This window comes from Triticum dicoccoides, chromosome 7B (genome assembly GCF_002162155.2).
Source record: "Triticum dicoccoides isolate Atlit2015 ecotype Zavitan chromosome 7B, WEW_v2.0, whole genome shotgun sequence".
NCBI lineage: Eukaryota > Viridiplantae > Streptophyta > Magnoliopsida > Poales > Poaceae > Triticum > Triticum dicoccoides.
Window position 1 is genome coordinate 460,085,299 of NC_041393.1, and position 21,721 is coordinate 460,107,019.

Genomic DNA, 21,721 nt, shown 5'->3' on the forward strand with positions numbered 1-21,721 from the left:
AGGGAGTAGATCGTTGTGCGCACCCCAGAGTTCAAACCTGAAGGGTCTTGCCGGAACCTGATATCCGACATTTGGCGCGCCCAGGTAGGGGTGCGCCAAAATCTTCTTTCCGCAGTTCCGCGTCCCTTCGCTTCGTCGCATGCATGGCGGACGCTCGCTGAGCTCGCGCTGAGCGTCGGCCTGCTCTTGCCGCCCGCGTCACCCAGACGGCTCCTGTCGGTGGGCCTCCTCGTCGTTCTCCATTGCCTGCTGCCAATGCTGCCACTGGCCCGGTGGGGAACAAGCAGCAAGCGTCGTTGCTGCATCCCTTAGTGCAGCGGGAAGGCCGCACCGCCACTCCGTCGTTAACTCCAGCCGGTTCGTCGTCTCACGCTCGTCGCGCTCCCACGGATGCGTGGGCCGCGTTGCTCCTGGCACACGAGCTCCTGCACTACCGCCCCGTCGATGACCTCTACGAGGAGTGGCTCGCTTGCATCACCGAGCTCGTTAGCGCCACAGGGGGATCTCCTGCGTCGTCCCTATCGCTGCCTCGCCCACCGTCCTGCATGGGCGATGCAGCTCAGGAGGTGCCTCCGCCACCTCCTCCCCAAGAAGGCGCCCTGGCCCCAAGGCGCGTGACCCTTGGACGAGACCCACCGTGTTCGGCGCCCGCGCGACAAGAAAGGAGCTGCCAAGAAATCCCTCGGCCTCAAGAAGGCGCTCGCGTGCTCCCTGTTCCGGCAAGTCAAGACCGCATCCCCGTGCTAGCGCGTCAAGACCCCATGCTGCCCCTGGCGGCGGCACGCGGGAACCATAAAGAGCAAGCCCCACGTCTGCAAAAGGCTCCGGTGGCCACGGCAGGTTGTCGTGCCTTCACCACCAAGCTGTGGAGCGTCGCCTGGCCTGGCAAGTTCAAGCCAGATCTACCTCCTCGCTACGACGGTACTGCCGACCCCGCTGAGTTCCTGCAGCTCTACGAGTTGGGCATCGAGGCGGTCAACAGAGATGAAAAGGTCATTGCGACTGGTTTCCCATGGCACTCAAGGATGGAGCCCGCACCTAGCTCTTGAACCTGCCTCCTGGCTCGATCTCCTCTTGGGATGAGATGCGCAGTTGTTTCGTCGCCAACTTCCATGGCACTTGCGACCGTCCTCCGGCCGTGGGTGACTTGCGCCGCATCAAGCAGTAGCCTGGAGAGACCCTACAAAAGTACATCCAGCGTTCCCAAGGTGACTGAGGAGGCCATCATCTCGGCGGTCTCCGACGGCGTCCGCAATGTCAAGATGAAGAAGGAGCTCGCCATCCACGAGGACATGTGCACATCTCTGGAGCTGTTCAACCTGGCGACCAAGTGCACGCGAGCTGAGGAGGGGTGCCTCTCCCTCCTCGAGCTTCCAGCTACTGACCCAGAAGAGAAGAAAGCCAAGGCCAAGGACGTGAAGCGCAAAGGAGCAGCCATACTTGCAGCAGAACCAGACACGAAGCGCGACAGGGACCAGCCAGAGTCGTCCAAGGGCAACCGATTCTGGGCCTACCACAACCTCTACACCCACAACACCAACGAATGCCAGGAGCTCAGGGCCCTTCGAGAAGGACGCGTCGGTCAACGCCCCGAGCGCAACGACCGAGGCTACGACCGAGGAGGTGGAAGAGGTGGAGGATGATGGGATGACTGAGGCCCTCGCCAGAAGTGGCGTGACCGCCCTCGCGAGGATCGCTGGCAGGACCAGCCTTGCGAGGGGGCTTGTAGGGATCAGCATCGCGAGAATCGCCAGCAGGGCAACGCAAGCCTTCCTCCTCTGCCACCACCGCCAAGAAGGAATGATGACCACCACCGGGACGAGGGGGCTGGGGGCTTCTAGGAGCCACGTGCTATCGCTTGCATCATGGACGGTGCCCAGGCCCTAGCCTCTCAGCGCATCTTGAAGCAGCTTGCTCGCGAGGTGAATGCAGTCCTCCCCAAGCTCGAGGCCATGCGCCCTCTCAGGTGGTCCACGTGCGCCATCACTTTCAGCTCAGCGGATCAACTCAAGTGTGCGGCTACGGCCAACATCCTCCTGATGCTCTGTTCCCAAGTCATCAACAACGTGCAAGATGGCGGCGCAGGAGTCAACGTCCTGTCCGTCGAGACGTTCAACAGCCTTCAAGTGCCATATGATCAACTTCAGCCAACAAAGCCTTTCTCAGGAGTTACTAACGGCTCCACTACTCCAATAGGGCAGGTCCGCCTCCCTGTCACTTTCGGACAACGCAAGAACTACCGCACCGAGCTCATCGACTTCAACATTGCCCACATTCGTCTGCCATACAATGCCATCCTCGGGTATCTGGCCCTGGCCAAGTTCATGGCAGTGACCCACCATGGTTACAATGTCCTCAAGATGCCAGGAAGCGGCGGAATCATCACAGTCCCCTGCGAGGAGAAGGATGCAGTGTGCTCCCTTGAGCGTGCCTTCCAAGCTGCATCAATCGAGGACCCAGACAGCTGGAGCGAGAACCCTCCTTAGGCAGTTCCCAAGAAGAAGAAGACATCGCCCAGCTCAAGGCCTCAGGAGGTTGGCATCTCCGGAGGCGTCACGTCAGGATCTGCGCCCGTGCAAGGGGCGCCTCCCTCCATCGCATGGGAAGGCGCGCCCAACGCCCTCCTCGGGCAGAGCTCGGGGGCTCCCTTCTGGAGGGCCTCAGACTTTGCCAAGATCACGAGGGAGGCGCTCGAGCACGAGTTGGAGGCGTGCTTCACAGCATGTTTCCCTCAGGAAGGCATGGGGCAAGGAAGGCCCAACCCTCAGGAGTTCATCACCAAGGTCACTCAGGAGCTCCAAGAATCAAGAGTCCTACGCGGTGATCACCGCCTACCTGGCATAGCTCCCCATCCCGGCGAGGATGGCGGGCTACGCGTCTACATCGACTACCCTTGGCTCAGCCGAGTCGCGTCTCAGGAGCGCCTCTGGCCTTCGTGCGTGGGACGCTGCAAGGGTCCGCCGCACAGCTACGTTTGCATGCCTTTTGGTCTGCAGAACGCGGTTGCCGCTCACCAGCGTCTTCTACGGAGCATTCTGGCAACTCAGGAGGCCAGGCACCACGCGGTCCTAGCGGAGATGGAGATGGTCCTCGAGGAACCGCCTGGACCCCCAGAGCCTCCCGAAGTTCAGGGCTCCGGTGGCTCGTGAGGGTCGGCCTCATCACCACACGTCTTCAGCTACTTCAACACCCCCTCTACAACAGTACCAGGTGACACCTTTCGAGTTCATTTCAGATGGGAGCGCCCTCAGGGCTGCATCATTCCCAGGTTGCGTGGGTTTGTCCCTGCGGCATGTATCCCTTTTGCTTATGTCTTTAATTTACCTTGTTGGGGGCGCCCCTCGGGCTGCGTCATCCCCAAGCCGCTCGGGCCTGACCCAGTGGCATGTATCTTTCCTGCTTTTATCTAAGCTGATTTGCCTTTCATGCTTAACCTGCCTGTGATAATTGCTGCTCAATTGACACCTACCTTTGGAGCCGCTCGCGCTGGCACGACACTCGTGCATGGGTCCATCCCTGCAACATCGACAAATCTGAGTGGTCGAGCTCTGGCCCATGTCAGCCCCGCAAGCGTCACCTCACCAGGCCCTCAGTGCCCTCACCACACTCTCGGAGCAACCAATGGCTGGCCGGCAATCGTAATGGCAACCCGTGCTTTTCTCGTGTTGGTTTACATGGACTAATTGAGGCCTAAAACGGAAGGCATCGCGAGCTATCTTTCTCTCTTGCCCGCGTGATCTGCTCACGCGTTAAAAGGAGGGGTCCTGAGCATCGCGACTCAGGAGCTCTTTCTGGCTCTCCAGCCCTCACCCCCTGGCCTTGTCCACGGCATCACGACCTGTCATACCAGCGGCGGCTGAGCTCGCTCGAGGGCCAGGACCTGAGGAGGTAGAGCACGAAGGAGAGTGCGGGGAAGAGAGGGGAAGCTCGCGAAAGCCTAACCCAGCTACATCCCAGTTGCAGACGTGCGAGTATCGCGCCTCGCGAACAAATAGCTCCACGCTTTCGAGATAAGTCTCTCCCCTGGAATAGCTAATTGATGTGATACAAAGCCTCCACTTAATGCTGTTTTGTGACGGCGACATTGCCTTCCTTTCTCAACTTTCGGCGGTTGCTTGAGCGCTAAAGGGGACCTCCTGAACATCGCGCCTCAGGGGCTCTTACTGGACCTTGGGCCGCTCACCTCCTGGACTTGACCACGACATCATGACCTGGCATACCAGCGACGACTGAAGCCTGCCTGGGGACCAAGACCTGTCAGCATAGAGCATCAAGTCATCGCGAGATTAGAAAGGGGGAGCCGAGCCAGAATAGGACATGCACCTACACCACTCCATAATAAGGATAATATCAACCAAATACATGGCAGACCCTTTACATGCCCCCAGGGGGTGTTTCTCAGTTCCTCGCAGGGAATAACAGGCACGAGTCCTAAGGAGCCCTAACTACACGCGCCCCCATGGCCGACACCATCATCAATAGTGGGCCACGGGAGGCCGGCGCTAACCCCATCCGGATCAGTCGCGCCGGCGGCCTGATGCAGCCGCCTTGCTCCGTGCACGATGCGAGCTCGGGGGCACGTAGCTGTCGTCGCTCGTCTCCGGAGTCACGAAGAGCTCGGGAGAGTTGCTGGACTCCCAAGCATCGCAACTGCTACCAAAGGAGCCGTCAGGGAAGCGGGTGGCAGGCCTAGCCCTTGCCACATCGATGCCCCGGCTACCTCCTCTGGGGCAGCACTCCAGCCTGCGGCCTTCTGCATCGAAGACCTTGAAGAGCATCAAGGAGGCGCCATCGTATTCGAAATGAATCACGAGGGCACCCCCTGTTCGGCAGACCCGGGCGATCTCGCCCTAGCATCGGGTCATGTAGACCTTGCCCGGAGCGACGACTTCAACCTCCGCTCCGGTCGCTGGGGTACCGCAGTCGGCGTGCTGCAGCCAAAGCTCGAGAGGCCCCCTCGGCGGCATCTTGAAGGTAAAGAAGGATGGAGCGGATCTGGGGATTTCGGAAGCAAGAGAGCAAGAGCAAGAAAGGGGATCTGGAGCAAGGCGAATGAGAGCAATGAAGGTAAGCCTAACCCAGGCCAGCCTTTTGTTAGTCGGGCAGTTGCCGAGGCAGCAAGGGGAAGCGGAGACACCCACGTCCCATCAGTCGCCATACGTCGCCCAAGGCCGCAGGCTATTGGGGCCCGCGGTGCTCCGCACTTGCCCTTTGGCTTTGCTGCTAAGCCAAGTCCGAGCGCGCCTTGGGCTCGGGGGCTACTGTCGGCGTTCTGGGAACGGGGGTCCCCAGACTTTCCTGCCTACGGCCTGTAGCGTGGCTCAAGCAGGGGCCCAGTATGGCCCGTCTTCATCAACCCAAGTTCAAGACCCTCGCGAGGGGCCAAGCCTCGCGGGGCGGACGACACAAGGCCTCCTCAGGGGCGGCTTCACCAGGCAGGCTCACGAGGAGGCGGAGAGATCAAGGCAAGGAGTACCTCACGACGTGCTCGTGACACAAGCCATGACGATCAAGACCATGCGGGCGCCAGGCGATCGTCAGCCAGCGCAGTGTCCTCGTTTCCCCTTTGGTGCGAAGGAGACAAGCACAGGCACGGAGTACCGAGGCATCAGACAAAGGTTTCCATATCGATGCAACGAGACCAAGACCAGCAGAGCGGCAAGACGAAGATCATTGTGGATCCCCAGACGGCGTCATCACCAGTGCCTTTGGCAGACGAAGACCAACTTTAGTCAGGATAGCTTGTACTAGGTGTCCCCCTTCAAAATGGCCGTTGTTGGCTCCCTTCCTGCTCAATATTTGGGAAGAGGACCAGGGCCTCTATAAATAGGGCTAGCCACCACAGTAGAGAGGCATCTTGGATCGAATCCTTCCCAAGTAGAACACCACACCAGCTCAAGAACACCCCTCGCGAGGTTGTTCTTCCTCTGTACTCTTCATCATCAACCCCAGAGGCAATCCACCACACCACACACTGGATTAGGGTATTACACCACAACGGTGGCCCGAACTGGTATAAACCTCGTGTCCCTTGTGTTGTTCATCGTGCTAGCCTAGATTCGTGGCGAGGTTTTGGGGCGTGGATCGGTAGGGAGTAGATCTTCGTGCGCACCCCAGAGTTCGAACCTTAAGGGTCTTGGCGGAACCCGATATCCGACAAATACCTTCTATTTCAGCAGGTGCAATATCATGCATAATTTCTTTGTATAAGGAATGAGGTATTGCACTCACACTAGCACCCATGTCACGTAAGCCATGATAACAATGATCTCCTATTTTAACAGAAACAACAGGCATGCCAACATCAGGTCTATGTTTATTTTTAGTGTCGGGTCTAGCAATTCTAGCAGCTTCATCATAGAAGTAAATAACATGCCCATCAATATTATCGACCAAGAGATCTTTAACCATAGCAATGCTAGGTTCAACTTTAATTTGCTCAGGGGGTGTAGGTGTTCTAGCATTACTCTTACGAACCATAGTTGAAGCTCTAGCATGATCCTTTATTCGAATAGGAAAAGGTGGTTTCTCAATATAAGCAGTAGGAACGATAGGATCAACATTATAAGTAATAGTTTTTTCTTTAACTTTAATAGGTTCTACTACTTTCACTTCAATGGGAGGATGATATTTAAACCACTTCTCCTTAGGGAGATCAACATGAGTAGAAAATGATTCACAGAAAGAAGCTACTATCTCAGAGTCAAGTCCATATTTAGTGCTAAATTCACGAAAAGCATCTGTATCCATAACATATTTAACACAATCAAACTTAGGGGTTATACCTGACTCTTTACCTTCGTCGAGTTCCCAATCTTTAGAGTTGCGTTTAATTCTTTCCAATAGATCCCATTTGAATTCAATAGTCTTCATCATAGAAGAACCAATACAAGAAGTATCGAGCATGGAGCGATCATTATGAGAAAGCCTAGCATAGAAGTTTTGAATAATAATTTCTCTTGAGAGCTCATGATTGGGGCATGAATATAACATTGACTTAAGCCTCCCCCAAGCTTGAGTGATACTTTCTGCTTCACAGGGCCAAGAATTATATATATAATTCCAATCACGATGAACCAGATGCATAGGATAAACGATCACGGTGAACCAGATGCATAGGATAAAACTTATGAAATTCCAATTTCAATCGGTTGTACTTCCATGATCCAATATCATCACATAGTCTATACCATGTCAATGCCTTTTCCTTCAAAGATAAAGGGAAGACCTTCTTCTTGACAACATCCTTGGGCATACCTGCAAGCTTAAATAATCCACAAGCTTCATCCATATAGATTAGGTGCATATCGGGATGTAATGTTCCGTCTCCTGTATAGGGATTACCTAGTAGTTTCTCTATCATGCCTGAACAAATTTCAAAGTAAATATTTTCAGTAGGTTTAGTAGGTTGAGGAGAAACTCTTTGCACTTCTGGTCGGGGTGAATATACCTTGAACAAGCCCCTCAAAGGATTATTTTCCATAGTAACAAGTGACAGTAAATTTCAGCACACTATATAAATGTTTCCTTACCAAAGGCGCTTCACTCCCCGGCAATGGCGCCAGAAAAGAGTCTTGATGACACACAAGTATAGGGGATCTATCGTAGTCCTTTCGATAAGTAAGAGTGTCGAACCCAATGAGGAGCAGAAGGAAATGACAAGCGGTTTTCAGTAAGGTATTCTCTGCAAGCACTGAAATTATTGGTAATAGATAGTTTTGTGATAATATAATTCGTAACAGGTAACAAGTAACAAAGGTAACTAAGGTGCAGCAAGGTGGACCAATCATTTTTGTAGCAAAGGACAAGCCTGGACAAACTCGTATATAAAGCAAAGTGCTCCCGAGGACACATGGGAATTATCATCAAGCTAGTTTTCATCACGCTCATGTGATCCGCGTTCGTTACTTTGATAATTTGATATGGGGGTGGACCGGTGCTTGGGTATTGCCCTTCCTTGGACAAGCATCCCACTTATGATTAACCCCTCTTGCAAGCATCTGCAACTATGAAAGAAGATTTAAGGTAAACCTAACCATAGCATGAAACATATGGATCCAAATCAGCCCCTTACGAAGCAACACATAAACTAGGGTTTAAACTTCTGTCACTCTAGCAACCCATCATCTACTTATTACTTCCCAATGACTTCCCCTAGGCCCAAATCATGGTGAAGTGTTATGTAGTCGACGTTCACATAACAACACTAGAGGAGATACAACATACATCTCATCAAAATATCGAACTAATACCAAATTCACATGATTACTTATAACAAGACTTCTCCATGTCACCAGGAACAAATGTAACTATTCACAAATCATATTCATGTTCATAATCATAGGGGTATTGAATAGCATTAAGGTTCTGAACATATGATCTTCCATCGAATAAACCAACTAGCATCAACTACAAGGAGTAATTAACACTACTGGCAACCCACATGTACCAATCTGAGGTTTTGAGACAAAGATCGGATACAAAAGATGAACTAGGGTTTGAGAGGAGATGGTGCTGGTGAAGATGTTGATGATGATTGGCCCCCTCTCGATGAGAGGATTGATGGTGATGACGATGGCGCTGATTTCCCCCTCCCGGAGGGATGTTTCCCCGGCAGAACAGCTGCGCCGGAGCCCTAGATTGGTCCTGCCCAGGTTCCGCCTTGATACGGCGGCGCTTTATCCCGAAAGCTTCCTTATGATTTTTTTCGGGGCAAAAGACACCATAGAGCCTAAGATGGGAATCGGGGGCCTGCCAGGTGGCCCACGAGGCAGGGGGCGCGCCCTGGGGGGGGGGGGTAGGGTGCGCCCTCCACCCTCGTGGCTGGTGGGTGGCCCCCCTTTGGTGCTTTCTTCGCCCAATATTTTAATATATTCCAAAACTGACTTTCATGGAGTTTCAGGACTTTTGGAGTTGTGCAGAATAGGTCTCTAATATTTGCTCCTTTTCCTGCCCAGAATTCCAGCTGCTGGCATTCTCCCGCTTCATGTAAACCTTATAAAATAAGAGAGAAAAGGCATAAGTATTGTGACATAATGTGTAGTAACAGCCCATAATGCAATAAATATTGATATAAAAGCATGATGCAAAATGGACATATCAGTCACCATCACCAAGTTACTGGAACTTCGTGATTAACTATAAAATACAAGGGATGACAAAAGCGATTCCCGAGCTCTTCATGATGCTGAAATCGATGAAGGTAGAAATCAAGAAAAAGCATCATGTGTTGATAATTAAACAAGACCACTAGTTTTAAGGAAAGGGCAAAAGGGAAAGAAAGGGAACTTCAAGAAGAATGGCATGCAAGTTGTCACTCCCATGAAGAAGAAGCCCAAAGCTGGACCTAAGCTTGAAACTGAGTGCTTCTACTGCAAAGGAAATGGTCACTGGAAGCGGAACTACCACAAATATTTGGCGGATAAGAATGATGGCAAAGTGACCAAAGGTATATATGACATACATGTTATTGATGTGTACCTTACTAGTGCTTGTAGTAGCCCTGGGTATTTGATACCTGCTCGGTTGCTAAGATTAGTAACTCGAAACAGGGGTTGCAGAATAAATAGAGACTAGTTGAGGATGAAGTGACGATGTTTGTTGGAAGTGGTTCCAAGATTGATATGATCATCATCGCACACTCCCTATACTTTCAGGATTAGTGTTGAACCTACATAAATGTTATTTGGTGTTTGCGTTGAGCATGAATATGATTAGATCATGTGTATTGCAATACAGTTATTCATTTAAGACAGAGAATAAATGTTATTATGTTTACATGAATAAAACCTTCTATGGTCATACACTCAATTTTAATGGTTTACTGATTCTCGATCGTAGTGATACACATATTCATATATTGATGCCAAAAGATGCAAAGTTGATAATGATAGTGCAACATACTTGTGGGACTACCGTTTAGGTCATATTGGTGTAAAGCGCATGAAGATACTCCATGATATGGGCTTTTGGAATCACTTGATTATGAATCATTTGATACTTGTGAACCATGCCTCATGGGCAAGATGACTAATACTTCGTTCTCCGGAACAATGGAATGAGCTTCACAGATGATTTGAGCAGATATGGGTATATCTACTTAATGAAACACAAGTCTGAAACATTTGAAAAGTTCAAAGAATTTCAGAGTGAAGTGGAGAATCATCGTAACAAGACAATAAAATTTCTGCGATCTGATCGTGGAGGTGAATATTCGAGTTACGAGTTTGGCCTTCATTTAAAACAATGTGGAATAGTTTCACAGCTCACGCCACCTCGAACACCACAGTGTAATGGTATGTCCGAACATCATAACCGCACTTTATTAGATATGGTGTGATCTATGATGTCTCTTACCGATTTACCACTATCGTTTTGGGGTTATGCATTAGAGACATGTGCATTCACGTTAAATAGGACACCGTCAAAATCCGTTGAGATAACACCGCATGAACTTTGGTTTGGCAACAAACCTAAGCTGTCGTTTCTTAAAGTTTGGGGATGCGATGCTTATGTCAAAAGGCTTCAGCCTGATAAGCTTGAACCTAAATCGGAGAAGTACGTCTTCATAGGATACACTAAGGAAACAATTGGGTACACCTTCTACCATAGATCCGAAGGCAAGATCTTTGTTGCGAATAATGGAACCTTTCTAGAGAAGGAGTTTCTCTGGAAAGAAGTGAGTGGGAGGAAAGTGGAACTTGATGTGGTAATTGTACCTTCTCTCAATTTGGAAAGTAGCTCATCTGAGAAATCCGTTCCCGTGATGCCTACACCAACTAGAGAGGAAACTAATTATAATGATCATGAAACTTCAGATCAAGTTGCTACAGAACCTCGTAGGTCAACCAGAGCAAGATCCACACCAGAGTAGTACGGTAATCCTGTTCTGGAAGTCATGTTACTAGACCATGATAAAACCTACGAACTATGAAGAAGCAATGATGATCCCAGATTCCGATAAATGGCTTGAGGCCATGAAATCTGAGATAGGATCCATGTATGAGAACAAAGTGTGGAATTTGGTTGACTTTCTCGATGATCGGCGAGCCATAGAAAATAAATGGATCTTCAAGAGGAAGACGGACGATGATGGTAGTGTTACTATCTACAAAGCTTGAATTGTCGCAAAAGGTTTTCGACAAGTTCAAGATGTTGATTACGATGAGATTTTCTCACTCGTATTGATGCTTAAGTCTGTCCGAATCATGTTAGCAATTGCCGCATTTTATTATTATGAAATCTAGCAAATGGATGTCAAAACTGCATTCCTTAATGGCTTTCTTAAAGAAGAGTTGTATATGATACAACCAGAAGGTTTTGTCGATCCTAAAGGTGCTAACAAAGTGTGCCAGCTCCAGCAATCCATCTATGGACTAGTGCAAGCATCTCGGAGTTGGAATATACGCTTTGATGAGGTGATCAATGAGGGAGTCCTGGATTAGGGGGTCCTCGGCGTCCGGTCTATTGATGTGGGCCGAACTGATGGGCCGTCAAGATACAAGATAGAAGATTACCTCTCGTGTCCGGTGGGGACTCTCACATGCGTGGATGGCAAGTATAGGTGTCCTCATATATTATTACTTTCCGTAAAACCGACTTTGTACAAACCTAAGCCACTCTGGTGTCTATATAAACCGGGTGGGTTAGATCAGAGGCAGGATCACAACATTGCTAGGCTAGCTATCTAGGGTTAGCTGAATCAATCTCGAGGTAGATTAACTCTTGTAACCCCTATACCCTCGAATATGATCAAGCAGGAGTAGGGTTTACCTCCATTAAGAGGGCCCGAACCTAGGTAAACATTGTGTCCCTTCTCCATAGTTACCATTATTCCTCAGACATACAGCTTGGGCCCCTGATACATCTCCAACGTATCTATAATTTTTTATTGTTCCATGCTATTATATTACCTATTTTGGATGTTTATGGTCTTTATTTTACACATTTATATCATTTTTGGGACTAACCTACTAACCGGAGGCCCAGCCCGCATTGCTGTTTTTTTGCCTATTTCAGTATTTCGAAGAAAAGGAATATCAAACAGAGTCCAAACGGAATGAAACCTTCGGGAGCGTGATTTTTGGAACGAACATAATCCAGAGGACTTGGAGTGCAAGTCAAGAAGCAGCCGAGGCGGCCACGAGAGGGTAGGGCGCCCCCCTATAGGGCGCGCCCCCTGTCTCGTGGGCCCCTCAGGTGGCCACCGACATACTTCTTCCTCCTATATAAGCCTACATACCCCGAAAACATCCAAGGAGCACCCGAAACACAATTTCCACCGCTGTAACCTTCTGTATCCACGAGATCCCATCTTGGAGCCTTCATCGGCGCTCCACCGGAGGGGGAATCGACCACGGAGGGCTTCTACATCAACACCATAGCCCCTCCGATGAGTTGTGAGTAGTTTACCACAGACCTTCGGGTCCATAGTTATTAGCTAGATGGCTTCTTCTCTCTTTTTGGATCTCAATACAATGTTCTCCCCCTCTCTTGTGGAGATCTATTCGATGTAAACTCATCTTGCGGTGTGTTTGTCGAGATCCGATGAATTGTGGGTTTATGATCAAGTTTATCTATGAATAATATTTGAATCTTCTCTAAATTCTTTTATGTATGATTGAGTTATCTTTGCAAGTCTCTTCGAATTATCAGTTTGGTTTGGCCTACTAGATTGATCTTTCTTGCCATGGGAGAAGTGCTTAGCTTTCGGTTCAATTTTGCGGTGTCCTTACCCAGTGACAGAAAGGGTTGCAAGGCACATATTGTATTGTTGCCATCGAGGATAAAAAGATGGGGTTTATATCATATTGCATGAGTTTATCCCACTATATCATGTCATCTTTCTTAAAGCGTTACTCTGTTCTTATGAACTTAATACTGTAGATGCATGCTGGATAGCAGTCGATGTGTGGAGTAATAGTAGTAGATGCAGGCAGGAGTCGGTCTACTTGTCACGGACGTGATGCCTATATATATGATCATGCCTAGATAATCTCATAACTATTCGCTTTTCCATCAATTGCTCGACAGTAATTTGTTCACCCACCATAATACTTATGTTATCTTGAGAGAAGCCTTTAGTGAAACCTATGGCCCCCGGGTCTATATCTTATCATATTTGCTTCCAATCTACTTTTATTTGCATCTTTACTTTTTGCATCTATATTATAAAATACCAAAAAAAATATTTATCTTATCATACTATCTCTATTAGATATCACTTTCGCAAGTGGCCGTGAAGGGATTGACAACCCCTTTATTGCGTTGGTTGCGAGTTCTTTGTTTGTTTGTGTAGGTGCGTGGGACTTTTGAGGAGCCTCCTACTGGATTGATACCTTGGTTCTCAAAAACTAAGGGAAATACTTACGCTACTATTGCTGCATCACCCTTTCCTCTTCAAGGAAAACCAACGCAAGCTCAAGACGTAGCAAGAAGGATTTTTGGCGCCGTTGCCGGGGAGGTCTTCGCTCAAGTCAAGACATACCAAGTACCCATCACAAACTCATCTCCCTCGCATTTACATTATTTGCCATTTGCCTCTCGTTTTCCTCTCCCCCACTTCACCCTTGCCATTTTATTTGCCCTCTCTTTCCCAATCTCATCATCTCTTTTCGCTTGCCTTTTTTTGTTTGCTTGTGTGTTGGATTACTTGTTGCCATGGCGCAAGATAATACCAAATTGTGTGATTTCTCGAATACCAATAATAATGATTTCCTTAGTACTCCAATTTCTCCTCTTAATGATGTTGAGTCTTGTGAAATCAATACTGCTTTGCTTAATCTTGTTATGAAAGATCAATCCGCCGGCCTTCCTAGTGAAGATGCCGCTACTCATCTAAACAACTTTGTTGATTTGTGTGATATGCAAAAGAAGAAAGATACGTATAATGATATTGTTAAATTGAAGTTATTTCCGTTTTCACTTAGAGATCGTGCTAAAGTTTGGTTTTCGTCTTTGACTAAAAATAGTATTGATTCTTGGAACAAGTGCAAAGATGCTTTTATCTCTAAGTATTTTCCTTCCGCTGAGATTATCACTCTTAGGAACGATATTATGAATTTTAAACAGCTTGATCATGAGCATGTTGCCCAATCTTGGGAAAGAATGAAATTGATGATTCGCAATTGCCCTACTCATGGTTTGAATTTATGGATGATCATACAAAAATTTTATGCCGGTTTGAACTTTGCTTCTAGGAATCTCTTAGACTCGGCCGCGGGAGGCACGTTTATGGAAATCACGTTAGGATATGCTACAAAAATTCTTGATAATATTATGGAAAATTATTCTCAATGGCACACCGAAAGATCTTCTAGTAAAAAAGTGCATGCTATAGAAGAAATCAATGTTTTGAGTGGAAAGATGGATGAACTTATGAAATTGTTTGCTACTAAAAATACTCCTCTTGATCCCAATGATATGCCTTTGTCTACTTTGATTGAGAATAATAATGAATCTATGGATGTGAATTTTGTTGGTAGGAATAGTTTTGGAAACAATGCTTATAGAGGAAACTTTAATTCTAGACCGTTCCCTAGTAATTCCTCTAATAATTATGGAAATTACTACAATAACTCTTATGGTAATTTTAATAAGATGCCCTCTGATTTTGAGAATAGTGTGAAAGAATTTATGATTTGTCAAAAGAATTTTAATGCTTTGCTTGAAGAAAAATTGCTCAAAGTTGATGATTTGGCTAGGAACGTTGATAGACTTTCGCTTGATGTTGATTCTCTTAAACTTAGATCTTCTTCCTCTAAGCATGATATCAATGAGTCTCTCAAAGTAATGAGAATTTTCATTGACGAGTGCAAGGAAAGAACCGCTAGATTACGTGCTAAGAAAGATAGCTTTATAAAGGCGTGTTCTTCTAGTTTCCATGAAAACAATGATGAAGATATTAAAGTTATTAATGTGTCCCCTATTAGATCTTTGTTTTGCAATATGAATCTTGATAATAATGGGACTGGAGATGAGTCAACTTTATTTAGAAGGCGTCCCAATAATTTGGAGTTTTTAGATCTTGCTGCTAAATTTGGTAAAAGTGGGATTGGAGAGGTCATGACTTTAAATAGCATTGAACCCACTATCTCGGATTTCAAGGAATTTGATTATGATAATTGTTCTATAGAAGTTTGTATTTCCTTGTTGCAATCCGTTGTTAATTCTCCACATGCTTATAGTCAAAATAAAGCTTTTACCAAACATATCGTTGATGCCTTGATGCAATCTTATGATGAAAAACTTAATTTGGAAGTTTCTATACCTAGAAAACTTAATGATGAGTGGAAACCTACTATAAAAATTAGAATTAAAGATCATGAGTGTTTTGCTTTGTGTGATTTGGGTGCTAGTGTTTCCACGATTCCGAAAGCTTTATGTGATATTCTAGGTTTCCATGATCTTGATGATTGCTCTTTAAATTTGCACCTTGCGGATTCCACCATTAAAAAGCCAATGGGAAGAATCAATGATGTTTTAATTGTTGCTAATAGAAATTTGGTGCCCGTTGATTCTATCGTTCTTGATATAGATTACAATCTTTCTTGCCCTATTATTCTTGGTAGACCTTTCCTTAGAACGATTGGTGCGATTATTGATATGAAGGAAGGGAATATTAGATTCCAATTTCCATTAAAGAAAGGCACAGAATACTTTCCAAGAAATAAAGTCAAATTACCTTATGAATCTATCATGCGAGCTACGTATGAATCAAGTGCCAAAGATGGCACTACTTAGATCTATCTTCGCTTTTATGCCTGGCTAGGGGCGTTAAACGATAGCGCTAGTTGGGAGGCAATCCAATTTTCTTTATGTTTTTTGTTTTTGTTCCTGTTTAGTAATAAATTTTGCATCTATTTTCTGTTTAGATGTGTTTTTACCTTTTAATTAGTGTTTGTGCCAAGTAGAACCTATAGGATAACCTATGATATGAGTTGATTTGATTCTGCTGAAAAACAGAAACTTTGCGCTCACGAGAAAAATTCAATAAATCACAGAAACGTGCTTTTGCATTGATTATTTTTGCTGCTGATCAATAAACAAATTGTCCAATACGTCCTATTTTGGTAGGAATTTTAAAGTTCCATAAGTTTGCGTTAGTTACAGATTTCTACAGACTGTTCTGTTTTTGACCGATTCTGTTTTTCGTGTGTTGTTTGCTTATTTTGATGCATCTATGGCTAGTATGTAAGGGTATGAACCATAGAGAACTTAGAATACAGTAGGTTTAACACCAATATAAATAAAGAATGAGTTCATTACAGTACCTTGTGTGGTGGTTTTGTTTTCTTTCATTAACGGAGCTTATAAGATTTCCTGTTGAGTTTTGTGTTGTGAAGTTTTCAAGTTTTGGGTAAAGATTTGATGGACTATGGAATAAGGAGTGGAAAAAGCCTAAGCTTGGGGATGCCCAAGGCACCCCAATATATTCAATAAAAGCCAAAAGTCTAAGCTTGGGGATGCCCCCGGAAGGCATCCCCTCTTTCGTCTTTGTTCATTGGTAACTTTACTTGGAGCTATATTTTTATTCGCCACATGATATGTGTTTTTCTTGGAGCATCGTGTATTATATTAGTATTTGCTTTTTAGTTTACCACAATCATCCTTGCTGTAACACACCTTTTGGGAGAATCCTATTTGATTGAAATTTATTAGAATATGCTATCTGCTTCACTTATATCTTTTGAGCTAGATAGTTTTTGCTCTAGTGCTTCACTTATATCTTTTAGAGCACGGCGGTGGATTAATTTTGAAGAAATTGTTGATCTCTCATACTTCACTTATATTATTTTGAGATTCTTTTAGAACAGCATGGTATTTTCTATGGTTATAAATTGGTCCTAGAATGATGAGCATCCAAGTTGGGTATAATAAAAACTATCATAAGAAGTGAATTGGATGCTATGATCAACTTGATACTTGATAATTGTTTTGAGATATGGAGGTAGTGATATTAAAGTCATGCTAGTTGGGTGATTATGAATTTAAAGAATGCTTGTGTTGAAGTTATCAAGTCCCGTAGCATGCACGTATGGTTAAAGTTGTGTAACAAATTTGAAGCATGAAGTGTACCTGGCTTGTGCATCCTTATGAGTGGCGGTCGGGGACGAGCGATGGTATTTTCCTACCAATCTATCCCCCTAGGAGCATGCGCGTAGTGCTTGGTTTTTGATGACTTTTAAATTTTTGCAATAAGTATATGAGTTCTTATGACTAATGTTGAGTCCATGGATTATACGCACTTTTACCTTTCCATCATTGCTAGCCTCTTCGGTACCGTGCATTGCCCTTTCTCACCTTGAGAATTGGTGCAAACTTCGCCAGTGCATCCAAACCCCGTGATATGATACGCTCTATCACACATAAACCTCCTTATATCTTCCGCAAAACAGCCACCATACCTACCTATTTATGGCATTTCCATAGCCATTCTGAGATATATTGCCATGCAACTTTCCACCGTTGCGTTCATCATCATCATGACATACATTACTTTTGTCATATTGCCATTGCATGATCATGTAGTTGACATCGTATTTGTGGCAAAGTCACCATGCATAATTTTTTATACATGTCACTCTTGATTCATTGCACCATCCCGGTAGATTCATATATTGTTCTAGTTTCGAGTTGTAATTCATGTGTTGTAATCAATAAAAGTGTGATGATCATCATTATTAGAGCATTGCCCAAAAAAGGCCAAAATAAAAAAAAGAAAGGCCAAAGAAAAAAAAGAAAAAAAGAAAAAAAGAAAAAGAAAATAAATAAAGGGGCAATGCTACTATCTCTTTTTCCACACTTGTGCTTCAAAGTAGCACCTTGTTCTTCATGTAGTGAGTCTCATATATTGTGCTTCAAAGTAGCACCTTGTTCTTCATGTAGAGAGTCTCATATGTTGTCACTTTCATATACTAGTGGGAATTTTTCATTATAGAACTTGGCTTGTATATTCCTATGATGGGCTTCCTCAAATGCCCTAGGTCTTCATGAGCAAGCAAGTTGGATGCACACCCACTAGTTTTCTTTTGTTGAGCTTTCATTCATTTATAGCTCTAGTGCATCTGTTGCATGGCAATCCCTACTCCTCATGTTGACATCAATTATTGGGCATTCCCATGGCCCGTTGATTATCCTCGTCAATGTGAGACTTTCTCCTTTTTTGTCTTCTCCACACAATCCCCAATCATTATTCTATTCCACCCATAGTGCCATGTCCATGGATCACGCTCATGTATTGTGTGAAGGTTGAAAGAGTTTGAGATTCTTTAAGTATGAAACAATTTCTTGGCTTGTCATCGGGGGTATAGAAGTTGGGAACATCTTTGTGTGACGAAAATGAAGCATAGCCTAACTATATGATTTTGTAGGGATGAACTTTCTTTAGCCATGTTATTTTGGGAAGACATGATTGCTTTTTATTAGTATGCTTGAAGTATTGCTATTTATTTTGTCAATATGAACTTTTATTTTGAATCACTTGGATCTGAACATTCATGCCACAATAAAGAGAAATTACATTGAGAATTATGCTAGGTAGCATTCCTCATCAAAAATTCTGTTTTTATCATTTAGCTACTCGAGGACGAGTAGGAATTAAGCTTGGGGATGCTTGATACGTCTCCAACGTATCCATAATTTTTGATTGTTCCATGCTATTATATTACCTCTTTTGGATGTTTATGGGCTTTATTTTACACATTTATATCATTTTTGGGACTAACCTACTAACCGGAGGCCCAGCCCGTATTGCTGTTTTTTTTGCCTATTTTAGTATTTCGAAGAAAAGGAATATCAAACGGAGTCCAAACGGAATGAAACCTTCGGGAGCGTGATTTTTGGAATGAACGTGATCCAGAGGACTTGGAGTGCAAGTCAAGAAGCAGCCGAGGCGGCCACGAGAGGGTAGGGCGCCCCCCTATAGGGCGCGCCCCCTGTCTCGTGGGCCCCTTGGGCGGCCACCAACGTACTTCTTCCTCCTATATAAGCCTACATACCCCGAAAACATCCAGGGAGCACCTGAAACATAATTTCCACTGCCGTAACCTTCTAAATCTGCGAGATCCCATCTTGGAGCCTTTGTCGGCACTCCACCGGAGGGGGAATCGACCATGGAGGGCTTCTACATCAACACCATGGCCCCTCCGATGAGTTGTGAGTAGTTTACCACAGACCTTCGGGTCCATAGTTATTAGCTAGATGGCTTCTTCTCTCTTTTTGGATCTCAATACAATGTTCTCCCCCTCTCTTGTGGAGATCTATTCGATGTAAACTCTTTTTGCGGTGTGTTTGTCGAGATCCGATGAATTGTGGGTTTATGATCAAGTTTATCTATGAATAATATTTGAATCTTCTCTGAATTCTTTTATGTATGATTGAGTTATCTTTGCAAGTCTCTTCGAATTATCAGTTTGGTTTGGCCTACTAGATTGATCTTTCTTGCCATGGGAGAAGTGCTTAGCTTTGGGTTCAATCTTGCGGTGTCCTTACCCAGTGACAGAAAGGGTTGCAAGGCACGTATTGTATTGTTGCCATCGAGGATAAAAAGATGGGGTTTATATCATATTGCATGAGTTTATCCCTCTACATCATGTCATCTTGCTTAATGCGCTACTCTGTTATTTATGAACTTAATACTCTAGATGCAGGCAGGAGTCGGTCGATGTGTGGAGTAATAGTAGTAGATGCAGGCAGGAGTCGGTCTATTTGTTGCGGACGTGATGCCTATATACATGATCATGCCTAGATAATCTCATAACTATTTGCTTTTCTATCAATTGCTCGACAGTAATTTGTTCACCCACCGTAATACTTATGCTATCTTGAGAGAAGCCTCTAGTGAAACCTATGGTCCCCGGGTCTATCTCTTATCATATTTGCTTCCAATCTAATTTTATTTGCATCTTTACTTTTTGCATCTATATTATAAAATACCAAAAAAATATTTATCTTATCATACTATCTCTATTAGATCTCACTTTCGCAAGTGGCCGTGAAGGGATTGACAACCCCTTTGTTGCGTTGGTTGCGAGTTCTTTGTTTGTTTGTGTAGGTGCGTGGGACTTTTGAGGAGCCTCCTACTGGATTGATACCTTGGTTCTCAAAAACTGAGGGAAATAATTACGCTACTATTGCTGCATCACTCTTTCCTCTTCAAGGAAAACCAACACAAGCTCAAGACGTAGCAGCCCCCTACCCGAGATCTGCCGGTTTTGACACCGACATTGGTGCTTTCATTGAGAGCTCCGCTGTATCGTCGATAGAAGGACCGATGGCTCATCTCTTTGTAAACAATGACGCTCCATCCAGGGAGACCTTTCTTCCTGGACATGTTTTTGTGTTTGGTGGCGTTGTGCTTCGTGCCAACTCGATTGGTCACCTGGAGCAGGTCAATAGTTATGCCCCTGGCCACCAGATCAGGTTTGGAAACTTGAACACGTTGCTGACATCCGAGGAGACCTAGTCTTTGACGAGTTCGCAGCCTCTGCCGCCACACTATGTCCCCGCCAAGAAGACTCTTCGGATCCCCTGTCAGATCCCGTCCAAGGGTCTACATCTACACCCGCCTCGGCCTTAGATCCGGGGCAGGTCTTATTGTCCGAAGACGGGAGCTTGAGCCTCGCCGGACTTCTTCCCCTTGTGGAACTCCTGACCGAAGACCCATATGCGATCCTAGATTCGGCTCTGGGCATTCATCGCGAACTGCCGAGGTCTGCACTCAGCGGGTCCGATCAGGCATCACACGCCGAACTTAGCCCAGCATATCCGCAGTTTCCGGTCCCACTTCCACTCTTAGATGAAGCATTACGTTTGATGCAGTCTCTCACCATTGCGGAGGCCTTACCTTCAAATTGTACCTAGCTTAGACTGGGGGCCGAGAGTGGGGAATTTTATGCCCCACCCACCACCCACTTGATAGCCACTGTCAAAGACTTAAACAACATGCTGGACTATGCGTCCGAAGACTTCGACGGCATGGATGCTGATGCCGACGCTGAACCAAGCCAGGTCCCACCCGTTACGGGGTGTTGGAAGTCACCTCAACCTACGATGTGTACATGGTGGACACTCTGAAGAATGATGAGGAAAACCCAAGCCCAAATGAGGACAAACCCGTCGATAAACCACCAAAGCACTAACATCAGCGGCGCCGCTCACGATCGCATCGGGCAAAGGATAGTAATACCGGCACTGGGGACAATGAGACTCCAGAAGATGCCAAAGATCCCGAATACCCCATCAAGCCCATGTCCGAACAGGATGAAAGGGAAGAGGGTGAATACAACCCCGGACATGCTGACAACAAAGATGCAGAGGGCAGCAACTACATGCCAGAATCCAAAGAGGAGGTTAGCCTCAGTGACGAAGACTTCATTGTCCCTGAACAACCCCTCGACCAAGAATGCTTTAAGCAAAAGCTCATTGCTACAGCGTGGAGCCTAAAGAGGAAGCAACCGCAGCTCAAAGAAGATCAAGACACGCTGAATGAAAGGTGGACTAAGGTCCTGGCCGCTGAGGAATGCGGCCAAGAGCGACTTGTCAAAAGTTACCCTAGGCGCAAGCTCCTAGCTCAATTCAACGATGAAGTCCTTGAACCTATCCATCGAAATACAATCAGGTAGATCAACCAGACCGAACACCACATGGACAGGACAAAGCGGCATATCAAGCCGAACATCAACCAACATCCTCTCGCCGAAGAGACAGGGAGATGGCTGTC